Source organism: Chinchilla lanigera, unplaced genomic scaffold (assembly GCF_000276665.1).
Source record: "Chinchilla lanigera isolate Chin_1 unplaced genomic scaffold, ChiLan1.0 scaffold00100, whole genome shotgun sequence".
NCBI lineage: Eukaryota > Metazoa > Chordata > Mammalia > Rodentia > Chinchillidae > Chinchilla > Chinchilla lanigera.
This window is the reverse complement of record NW_004955501.1, coordinates 1,328,205-1,340,773: the sequence shown is the minus strand read 5'-3', so window position 1 is coordinate 1,340,773 and position 12,569 is coordinate 1,328,205.

The following is a 12,569-nucleotide window of genomic DNA, read 5'->3' as shown; positions in this document are numbered from 1 at the left end:
ATAAAATAATAAAATAAAATAAAAGAACTATCAGGGTAGCAGAAATGAGAGAGCAACGCCACACAGTCTTTTAGGTGCAATGTTAAAAATTATGTACAGGAAAGAGGCAATGAGAGAGGAGATCATTTCCATGGACAAAGGCAATGGGGAGTAGTCCAGAAAGCCTTTATAAGCTGGCATCTGGCAAGTAGGGGGCTGTTCAAGAGTGAGTTTTTCCTTGCTTGTGAGTAGGAAAACACTAGGTGGAGAATCAAGAGAATTTTAGTGCCCACACGATCACTGAAAAGCTATACAACTTCAGTCTACTCACTTCCCACTTGGAGCTTTAGCTGTCTTGACTAGAAAAGCAAATACATTGGACTTGCTGATCTCTGACATTCCTGTTTTAGGATTTAAGACTCCACATTTGACATCTTTGCTGCTATTTATTTAATAGGCCTTCCTGGTGACCTTAAGCAGCTTACAATCATGGCTTTAGAAGAGAGGAAAGCCACATTTATTTAAGCTCCTTTGGTTATGGCATTTGTGTGCTTTGCCCACTCAAATCAACATTTTCATGATTATGCTTTTGCATTTGAATTACGCCACTGAGACATAAAGTAAGACATGTAGGTATTCTTCTCTGCACTGTGCTATTATCAGGCTTCCCATTTTAGAGATGAAAAAACTAAGGGTCAAAAGGAATAAAAAGCTTGTATAACCTAACTTGATAAGTGAAATAGGTTTGAGATATAAAAAAAAAAAGAAACTGTGCTTTCTGAGCACCTGCTTGCAAAGCCAGGGTTCAGGCTGGGGATGCAGCTCTTTATCACCTGGAGGACAGAATGCTGTAATTTTCCTTTCTTGGGAATTTCTTTGAAAATCATCTCAATGCAACAATTCTTGCAGAATGTAAGAGTACAAGTTTTCTTTGACACCATCTTTGAGGAACTGATCGCATTTTTCTTACTGATGGCGCTGGTCTTATTGGAAAAACTGCCTGAAATCAGTTATTTCTTTCTGAAACAAGACCGTAACTAGTTTAAACCTTTTCTCCCCTCTTGAATGGTGACAACATGCTCTGTCTTCCGATTTCTTCTTCCGAGTGACGTTTTATCTAAAGACTAAAGAAGTACGTTGAAAAATGCTGCTGCTTCGAATGTGTCTTAAGTCTTCAGCTTCAGAATTAGGCCCCATACAGTCTGCGTTGTGTTTTGCCTTTCTGCTAAATACAGAGAAACCAAATGATGCCTGAAACCGAATCTAGGACTTAGAAAATCTTTTTCCTGCTCACAGCATTTATACTTGCCCCAGCCCCAGGACCACTGATTGAGGTTTTTTCACTGTATTTAGTCTCTTGGTGTGTCTTTTGGGCTCAGGAACAGTTTCCAGTCCTTCTTTCTGTGGCTTCTGAGGCTTTTCTGTGTTCAGCAGCTCCAACTCTAATTTTTCACTGGATTGCAACATAGTTTGTTGCTGATGAACACATTTGTTTTTGGTTTTGTTTTTGTTCTTTTTTTGTCTTTTTGAGACAGGGTCTTGCTATGCAGTTCAGGCTGGCCTGGAGGTCACTTTGTAGCCCAGGCTGGTCTAGAACTCACAAGGATCCTCCTGCCTCAGCTTCCCGAGTGCTGGGATTATAGGCGTGCACCACCACGCCCAGCTAATGAGCTCATTTGTTTTTAAACTCTCTCAGTGAAATATTTTCCATTTCTAGTAGAATAAATAATACATAGTTATTATGAAAAAAAATTGAGCAATATACTAAAGGATAAGAAAATAGTTTTAAAAATCACATGAAATCCTAACTTCTGAGGTATTCATCATTAACAAAAATTTTGGCCATCTTTTAATAACATCCGGTATGCTACATACTATTTGTATCAAGACGTTTTTGTGTAACCTTTTACCTTTTTATTACCTCTTCCCTCCCTATAAACTTCTTTTTGCATTTTCAGGTATTTTGTACTAGAGGAATTTAAGGGATTTTTTAGTTCATTATATTGCCAGAAAAAATGTTTCCATCATGTCTACATCTATCTTTAATTGTAGTTGATGGTTTACACTTGTATGAAATTAATCTGCCTATTTACTTTTATGGGTGGCCAGGTCTTTAAAACAGATTACAGCCCTTTAAGTGAATCAAATTCCTTTCTGTCCACACTCATACCCTTCTTGTCATGGCCCACCACTGCCATTCATTAATCCATTTATTAAAACAAAGCTGGACAAGATGCCATAATAGTGTCCCAAAAAGGCTGAGAAAACTATGCTATGCATGAAAACCTGAGTGCATCTTTGCATTGAAATTTTTTTTCTCTTTCCCAGCTCCATTTCTAGACTAATAATGGTGAAGATCTAGATCGCATCTTTGGTATAGCAGAGTAGTCAAAGATGGAATCAGAGGACTTAAGAAATAATCATATCACTGTAGCACACCACACAAATCTACTCTGTCGACAGTTGCTGAGCACTACCAGGTGTTTCAGATGCTGTTGTGCCAAGTACCAGGGTCACAGCAGCAACTGGGACCGACTCAACTCCTGCAATGCTGTTGACCAAGCTGCAGTGTGATACGCTAACATGTACATGAACAGTATCGGTCCATGCTGGGACCTGTCCTACTGTAACCAAGCTTAGCTCCTCAGAATTCTCCCTTTTGTCTTTAAATTCTTTTGCCTTCCTTGATGTGTAACACGGATACTGAAAAATCGGAGAGAAATCTTATCTCTCTCCGTCACTCAGAAAGTAAATAAAGTACACAATAGCCAACAAAACTAAGCAGATCTCTCTGTTTTATGCAATTGAAGAGAAATAGATTTCTCCTAAGAAAGAGGAATTTTAAGTTACATGCATTAAAAATGGCTGGCTGACACATTTTATACTTTTGATAAAGTCTGTTTTTTAATATACTGCACTGTCCAATTTAAAAGAAGTGGCCCCTTATTAGAGATATTATTTATGCTTAGATAAACCACTGATTTGTGGCTCAGTGGGGTGTATTTAATACTGTCAAATGTGAATGGACACCCCAAACTATCTGCAGAACCACAGCCACTCATTCTGAAAAGGATCTGAGGCAGCAGAGACCCCTGGGTCTTAAATGTAATCTTTGCCTGGAATAAAAGCACAGAGAATTGCTGATCTTTATAAAAAGATCTGTCTCTACCCACTGCCTTCCTCCTCTCTCTTCTACCACAGTGCAATTCATTGTCAGAAAGCTCAGAAGTGAAAATTAAAGGGGGGGGAAATGGCTGTATTTGTGTCATTTAAAAAAAATAGGCAGTCAGACAGGACTCTTTTTAATGCGTGCTAGAGGAAAGTTCATCACTAAAACAAATATAGCCTCTGGATGGTAATGCGTAAATTTGACTAGAGAAATAATGGGAAACCTATACAAAAACAGAAAATATGTTTCCCTGATCTTACAGTTATCATGAACTGAATGAAATGTAGGACTGGCTGCCAAAAATAACTACATAAAAAACTCATGTAGCACCAGTTCCCAATTCTTAGAGTCAGAACTTATGTCTGTTTTCACCCTGAGATTTCATCCACTTTTATCTGTGTGGATCTGATGTTGATGACTTTGGGAGCTACAGCTATTCTCCTGACCCCTCACCTGCAGAGAGCATCCTGCTTTGTAGGCCTCTTACTACTTTCTACTTGGATACCCACCAGTCATGCCAGATTCAATGGAACAAAGACACAGCCTTACTCCTTTTGTTCATTTTCTTTCAAATCAAATTCCTTCCAACTTCACTATTCACTCAAGGTACTAGGGCCCCCCTGGTCTCCCAGTTGAGAAGATTTGCAGACATCTTTCACTTTAGGTTTTCTGTTCAGACCATATGATCAAGTGTCTGAGCTACTTTTCTCTTGTTGGAGAGACAAAAATACCCAACACCCAAAGTTAAAGGGGGAAAGGTTTAGTTAGCTCACAGTTCGTAGAAGTTTCAGTCCATAGTTGGGGGGCTCTCAGGCAGGTTGGCGTATGGTACAGGGGCATCGCAGGGTAGAATAGTTCATGGTGCCCACAAGCAGCAAAACAACAAAGGAAGGACCTTAATAGTGTCTTTCTCCCCCTTTTATACTCTGTCTAGGCTTCTGATTAAAGTGGTGCCAAGACAATAAGTGGAGTGATTTAGTAATCACACACCCTTACTTTCAGCACTGCACCCTAAATCAATCACACTCTAGATCCAGCCATCTCTGAAAGGGCCCACCTGTCACTGCACAAGACTTTGTAGGGGAGACAACTTAACACAAGCCATAATACCAAGTTGTCACAAAATCACATTATTCCTTTCTGAGCTGCTCCTTCCATGTTCTCCCTTACTCTGCAATCCTATTCCAAGATGCTAGTCCAAGCTCTGACCACTTTAGTCCTCAATTTCTCTTCTCGATGGAGTGTCCTTGCTCTAAACATTCCCATCTCTCTTCCACCTTCAGTTCATCCTTCTGGGCTTAACTCCACACTGCAGAGTGTCTGACCTCTTGCTTTGAGATAAACCCTGATTTCTTCAGCAGATAGCTTGCTACAAGTCCCTAATTCAATATACATATTCCATGCCTGCCTTTTTGCTCATTTTTTTCCTTTTCTTCCTGGGAATACTACCTACTCCCTCAGTTTCTCAAAATGGCCTACCCCATTCAAGCATATCCTTTAAATTTACATATGCAAATTTAGTTAAAATCCTTTAACTAAAGGATTCTTTAGTTCCTTCATCTATCATGCCTTCCTCTATCCATCTATCCATCTATCATTCCTTCATCTATCATGCCTTTTAAAAGACAACTAATTAATTTGTGGGATATTCAAATGCAGTTACTCCTCCCTTCCTACCTTACCCCACCCCTAAACCTATGTATCAAAAGACTGTGAAATGCCAGCCTTTCCTGAGGGGCTAGGCAACAGTGCATCTTTAACAGAGTCCTGTCCTTAAGGAGTCCTGACTTCCTCTCTGGATGACCCAATCACATCTCTCATACACATTCTGTTATTCTAATGATTCTACATCTAATATAATAATCTTATTTTATAATGTGTAAGGGGGTTGCAACTCTTCAAAGGTGAGAAAAATGTTGAATTCAGTCATCTAGGCTCTGGCAGAACATTGAAAGAACTCTTATTTGCAGAATCAATGTACTCATCACTTTGAATATCTCCAGATCTCTCCACATTCACCCTTCCCGTGGATTGGGATCACCACCTTCTGTTTTGCAGAACCTGAATTTGATGCTTGCTTGATGTATGACGGAGTCTAAGTCACTCTTAGAATAACTTCTTTTCCCAAGTAACATCCCTTGAATTCTTTCCTAAGTCTCTGTGGACAACTGGCATGTATATCACTTATAACAGAGATAAGAAATGAATTCTGCTTTAGAGAAGCCTTGTGAGGAACCTGTGATTAGAATCGCTGCTGTGTACCTAGAATTTCAACAGTATATTCCAAAGCTCTTCAGAAACCCACCCAAGAAATACAAATTTCAAAGAGGTTCATTTTTTATCTTATCTGCTAGAAGTCATGAATGATGCCATCTTGAAAACTGTAGTAGCTTCCCAAGCTGGTTAGAACAAGCATGTGTTTTATACAAACTGGAAAAAATAGAGAGATGTTGCATTTATTTGAGCTTATAATTTTGTTTCAAGTAAAAACTTGCACTAAATCTAATAAATGCATTTGGGCTAACTGGCTAAATGAACAAAAGTTAGCACTGTAAGTATGATGATGTTACAAACCTGCCAGGTTTATATATATATATACAAAATTTATATTCCATTCGAAAAATTAGCAATGTTATGTTAATGCTATAAGATAGTGTAGTCATGATTGTTAATTATCTTGCTTATTTCCATCTGAAACAAGTAATTTTTAATCTTTTGGCCATGTGCTGCATTAGTTTCAGAAAGAGTTTCCCTCCAAGGAAAGACGTCTTGGGTTAGGGACCCTAGCTCTTTACTTTGTGGGATATATCCTAGCTAGGAGACATAGGTTAGCTGTTGGACTGAATATCATACATAAGTGGTATTAGTCAAAGTCAGCACCAAGATTTGAGAAGGGTCATTGATTTCTTAAGCAGCCCTCTTTGACTGACACAAAACCTGAACCCTTCTCCACCATCTTCCCCAAGAAATGTAACTCTGAGACATAAACTATGCAGCCCTCTTTGACACAAAACCTGAACGATTCTCCACCATCTTCCCCAAGAAATGTAACTCTGAGACATAAACGATGCTTTTCATAATTTCAATAAATGTTCCTAGGACATGGCTGAACAAGGCATTTCCCCAGAAAAATCCCCACTGAATAATTCTCTGCTGGGAGATGTCTGGAGAAGGTGCCTTCTCTTCTCTTTTTCTCCTGCTCTACACATCTCAGTATCTGACCTCACTCGTCTGTGACTCCTGACTCCTGAATTTTCCCATTTTCATCTTATTTACTCACAACCTCTTATCGTGCCAACTTAACTTTGCCCCAGCATTTCTGCCTCTGAACTTGTACCCTCCACTGTTCAGACCATTTAAATTGCAGAAGGCCAAGTAAGGTAGGAGGATTCAGAGCCATTTTAAATAGTGTTTTAAAAAATCTTATAAGCCTGACTTCATCATATTTGTCATCTGCTACAGTGAAGAAGAGGTCAGTTGAGATAGCTCCAGCTTCTGACAAGTGACAGCTCCTGGGAAGGTAGTGACCTTACTGTCTTTCCCAGCTGGATCACTTGCTGGGAAAGAAGCAGCAAAGGGTGGGTAGACAAAGCCCGCAGGAAGGCAGACGAAGGGCTGCTTCCAACCTTTCAAGAACACTTAAAAGTTACAGACAAAAGGGAGTGGCACTGCTTCCCTGATGGTTCTGACAAGACATCCAGGAAGTCACTATGTTAGAGGTGGGAAGCAAGGGGATGCACCTTGGAGGGCACAGGTTACCCCACTCTGTGACCAGAAGATTTGTCTGTTTACTGTCCTAATAATGTTTTTGAAAGAGAAGTTTTGAAATTTTGATGAAGTACAATTTCACTCTTTTATGGGTCATATTTTTGTGTTATCTTTAAGAAATCTTCACTTAGTTTTAGGTCACTAAGTTTTCTCCCAGAGATTTTATAGCTTTAAGTATTGCATTCAGTATTATTATCCTCTACCTGTTAATTTTTATAAACAGAATTATGGCTTTTCTGGGCATATTGACATCCAATTTTTCACATTATTTTGTTGAGGAGGCTATCTTTTCTCCATTGAATTGTCTATGTATCTTGGTCTTTTGTTATTTATACTGTTCCAGATCATAAAAAAGAGAGTTCCAATTTCCAATGAAGCCAGCTCAAAAATAACCTATAGACCAATTATACATGTAAATATTGATCCAAAGCCAATATGTGATTCTTCACTTGAGATTACATTAAAAATGCAATACAAGTGCATGTAAGATACAGTTCACTATAATAAGTGCTCAAATGAAAAAAAAATTTTCACAGCAACAAGTCATCCCAACTGACTTTAACACACAGTTGTGTGTGTGGGCATTTATTTCAGAATATCCCCTGATTTTAAAAGGAACTGCAAAACCTTTTAAACTATTCATAGATTAGGGAGTACTGTTAGTAATGCTACTCTCAGACTACTGTTTCTTTAATGTGGTATAAAAAAAGTAAATAATTACATTGGTGTTTGGAGATTTCAGTGTAGAAGAAATAAGGCACTGATGTAAGGTGAATGGAATTAAATAAAAGCTATAGTCCTGACTTTGAATTAAAGGCATCAATGTGAATTAATGATGCTTTGTATTTTTCAGTATCCTCTCTCCATGGAAAAGACCTAGCAATAATGACCAAGCTAGAAGCAATATGCACCACACTAGTCCCCAGATAATGGTCTCTAAATGCTTCAGGGTTTCTTGGAGAAATGGCAGATTCAAACGAAGGACAGAAAATGTTGAAGATAAGTTTAAAACAACTTCTTATGCCAGGAAACCAGGGAGTATCAGACATTACTAAAACTCTATCTAAAGTACCCATAAGCTGACCTGAATAAGCTCCCACTAGACTGATATGGGAAAATGTATGCAGCAGTAAAGAATTATTGCAATGGGCTTGGAACATGTCACATATGATGATGTCATGATGATGAATTCATAATGACACTTAAAGGTATTTGTCCTTATTGGGAGCATGCTAGGAAATCACTTGCTATTTTAAAAATTCTTCTAAAAGGAAAAGAATCAAGTACCTCTCCATGAGTGATATCTCAAGAAGCCCTAGCAGCTGATGAGAAGTAGCTCCTTACCTGCGTATACTAGCCAATGAAGAAGTGAAAACACAATTTCACTCTTCGGGATAACTGGAAATTTCACCCTTTGATAGATCTGGGAAGCAATTATCAGGAGTTACTAAAATCCACCATGGGCACGCAGAGCCCTCTCTGGCATGTGAGCCAAGTATCCCCAGGAGCCTGGCATCAGAGAACAGTTGATTTCTCTAAACTAAAATCTAAGTATTCAGGTTTATTGCAGAAAATCACATAATTTATGTCTTCTGCTGGGGTATCCGGTACATCTTATAAAATAATGACCAAAACAAATCTAAATCTGAGCAGCTACTGAATTTAACAACCAGTTTACAGGATAAAATGAAGCTCAGAGGGATGCATTTGCTAGTGGTATGGAAATATAATTTAAAAATATAAACTATTCTACAGACATAATTACTTCAAAAAATAGCAACAGGAATAAAACAAATGGAGGTGGAAACACAGATTAAAGGAAATTTAAAGATCCAATTACAAGTTTTTTTTGGTCTATTTGAGACAGGGTTTCGCTATGTAATTCAGGCTAGTCTTGAACTCAGTTTGTAGCCCAGGCTGGCCTTGAACTTGCAGCAGTGCTCCCGTCTCAGCCTCTAAAGTGCGAGGATTATAGGCATGCACCACCATGCCCGAGTTACCAGTTACAGTTATTAAATTTTATTTAGATCCTCATTCTGACACATTACATATATATTATTATATATTACATTATTATCAATTTGTTGTTTAGTAATTGTTAATACTATTAATTTTAGATATGGTAAAAGAGTGGTTATCCTTATAAGAAAAAAAGCTTAACGTAGACATTTTAACAGGTGGAATAATACTGTGATTTGCTTCAAAATAATTTGAGGATAGAGGCTAGAAGAAGCAATAGGTGAGGTCTGCGTGAAATGACATTGTTCATAAGCTGATAATTATTAAAGATAGACGATGGGTAAATAGGGTTTCATGAAACAATTCTTATTTTGTACATATTTGAAATAGTCAGTTAAAAATAATAAATTTAACCATGTATTAGTAAAAACAGAAAGAGCATATTAACATTGCTAGCTGCTGAAAAAATCATCTCATAAAATTATTCTTGCTTTTCAAAAAATTTATAAAATCAAAATTTATAAAATTTGTAAATCAATTTTGTTTTGATATTTTTCTGATAGTATCATTAGTTAAATAACTGAGTAAAAGAAAAAATAAAGATATAAAAATTAGAAGGGATAAAATAGTCATTTTAGGTGACATTTTTAATCTAAAAAGCTGCAATAAAACTATTACAATTAATAAGACAAGTGAGTGAAAAAGCTAGACAATCAATATACAAAAACTTAAAGTCATGATATATAGACAACTACCTAGAAAATTCTGGCATAAAAGAACTCATTTTTAAAAAATCTAAAAAAGAGAAACTATGCAAGTTCAAAACAAATAAAAATATTAAATTTTATTTAGTAACAAAAACAGATAACTGAGACAAGTATACCATATATTTAGCAAGAAATATTCAAAAATCATTAAATTACTTCTCCCAAAAAATAATCTTTAATGTTAATGTATGACTAAAAATGCCAATAAAATATATCTAGAAATAGATAAACTTTCCTTGAAGTTCATATGAACAAAAACAGACCAAAAAGCAAGAAGGAATGTTTCTCTCACATCCAGTCCAATAAGTTATAGTTATAGTTATAATCATTAAACCATACTGTATATCTAGAAAGAGACCTACATGTACACAAAATTCAGTATATGAAAAATATAGTACTTCTAATAAGTGAGAAAAAAATGGATCATTCAATGAACTGTGTTCAAACAATTGTGAAGCCCTACTGAAGAATTAGGTTGGATTTTTTTTTACTTCACATTTTTTTTACCAAAATTAATTTCAGATGAATTAAAATTTATGCATGAGAATCAAGCTACAAAAATAAAGATGAAGACACATGACACATGTGTCATCATGGACACGTAGAACCCTCTCTGGTGGCATGTGAGCCAAGTCTCCCTTTGAGCCTGGCATCAGACAACAGTTTTTTTTTTCTTTTCTCTAAACTAAAATCTCAGTGTTCAGGCTTATTGCAGTGTTGGTTTTCTGTGATAAATAAGTGGGTTTTGGTTGCAGTTTGAGCCTCATTCTCTAAAAGATTCACCATTACTGACCTAAATTTACCCACTGCAGCAAAAGAAAACCTTCTACAATATGACCCAAAGGCCAGATTGAATAAAATAAAAAAATTGATAGATCCAACCATACAAAAATCAAAAATTTCTTCAAGGAGAAAAGTGAACAAACAAAATCAAAAGACAAATAAAAAGTGAGGAGAATATCTGCAACCAGCTCACTGAAATTCCCTTCCCACATGAAGGAGTTTTATTATTCAGTAAGAGAATAGCAATGAAATTTCTTAAAGGGACAAAAGGCAGAAACCTTTCATACAAAATGGGTGTAAACAACTCAAGTGTGTGAGATGTATACAACTTCATTTGTACTTTTTGTTTATTTGGCTGGCAGCAATTGAAAGTTTAACTGTTTTAATGCATTTCTAATAGAAATACAGGTACATTTCTGGCAAGAGTACAAATAAATTCAACCCATAAGGAGGGTTGATAACGCTGATTAATAATACAAATACACTGACCCAACAATTCTGATTCTGGACTTAACCTCCACTAACCTGCAAGTATAGATCAAAAAGAAGGTGTGGCATATATTAGGTAATAATTTCAATATTGTTCACCTATCAAAAGAATAAAAATAATCCGGATATTCATTGTTAGGGGCTTGGTTAAATAAATTAGTGTTTGTCACTTACAATGGAATAATATGCAGCCTTTTGAAAGAATAAGGCAGCTCTCTGTATGTGTGTATGTGTTATATGGTACCTTAAAACTGCAGTGATATGCAATAAGCCAGTAATAGTCATTGCCTCTTAAAATAGCAAATTGTGTGTCCAGAGTTCAGGATTAGGAAGGAGATTTACTCTTCATGGTACACCCTCTTATACCTTTAGAAATTTAAATTATTAGTGTTATATTTCCCATACCAAATACAATAATTTTAAAAATACACTGGGAGATTGGAAGGAGTTAGACACACACAGTCACATCACCCTCATCACACACACACACACACACACACACACACACAATTTATGGACAACCCTAGTAACCAATGCTCATAGTAATGATACAGTGTTCCAGCAAATTCCAAGTGACTTTTGAATCATCTGAGAAAGATGTAAGTAGTGGAAGATTAAACTAAATATGCTTTAAATAAAATGTTTAACATGTATTATACATATAGAAAGGCAAGAAGGTAGTTAATATGGGGTTTTTAGAAAGTAAATGCGCCTTAGTCACTTGTACCGACATCAAAGAAGAAAATACTACCAGTAAACCCAGCACACCGCAGACTTCTTTCCAGCCACTAACCAACCTCCCACAAAGGTAACCTCCACCCTTTCTCTCTGGAGTATATATTAGTTTTGACAGCTTTTGAATTATGCTGGAATTGCATGCTGTGTTGGTTTTCTGTTTTGCTTTTTCATTTTGTTGAGTATCTAGTTCCTTTTGTTTAACATTATGATTGTGCAAAATTCACCCTTGATGTTATGCATTGAACTATCATTCTTATACACTTTATTCATCCATATTGATGTACATTTATTACTTCTAGCTTCTGGCTTAACGAATGGCATTGCTCTGAATATTCTCCTGTACTTCTAAGTAGATGTGTGTGTCCTTTTCTACTACCAGTGGAAGTTGCTGGGTCATATTGACTGTGAATATCTGTAGTACATGTTACTAAACAGTTTTCCAAAAATGGCTATGCCACATCCTTGTCACCATTTTATATAAATAGCCTCCTACATTTTAGTAAATTATATAAACTGTATTTCTGCAAGTTAGCATTTTACTCAACAATTCACTTCAAGGTAGTTATTGCACATTGTTATTCATAAATTGCCATTTTGAAAACATTTAACTCATTAAAATATAATTAGCTATCTATAGAAAATATCAATTAGTAAAAGAGCAAGCCACAGAGCTCGAGAAGATATCCATCCACACTACATAATTGACAAAGGGCTTGGATGAAGAATCTAAAACAAACATCTACAGGTAATAATAAAAAGACAGATGATACAATAGAAAAATGGACAAAACCCTTGAAGAGGCACTTCATTTAAAAATGTGCTCAGGGGCTGGGGATTTAGCTCAGCGGCAAAGTGCCTGCCTGGCAAGCGCAAGGTCGTGAGTTCGGTTCCCGGTACCAGAGAAAAACCAAAAAAAA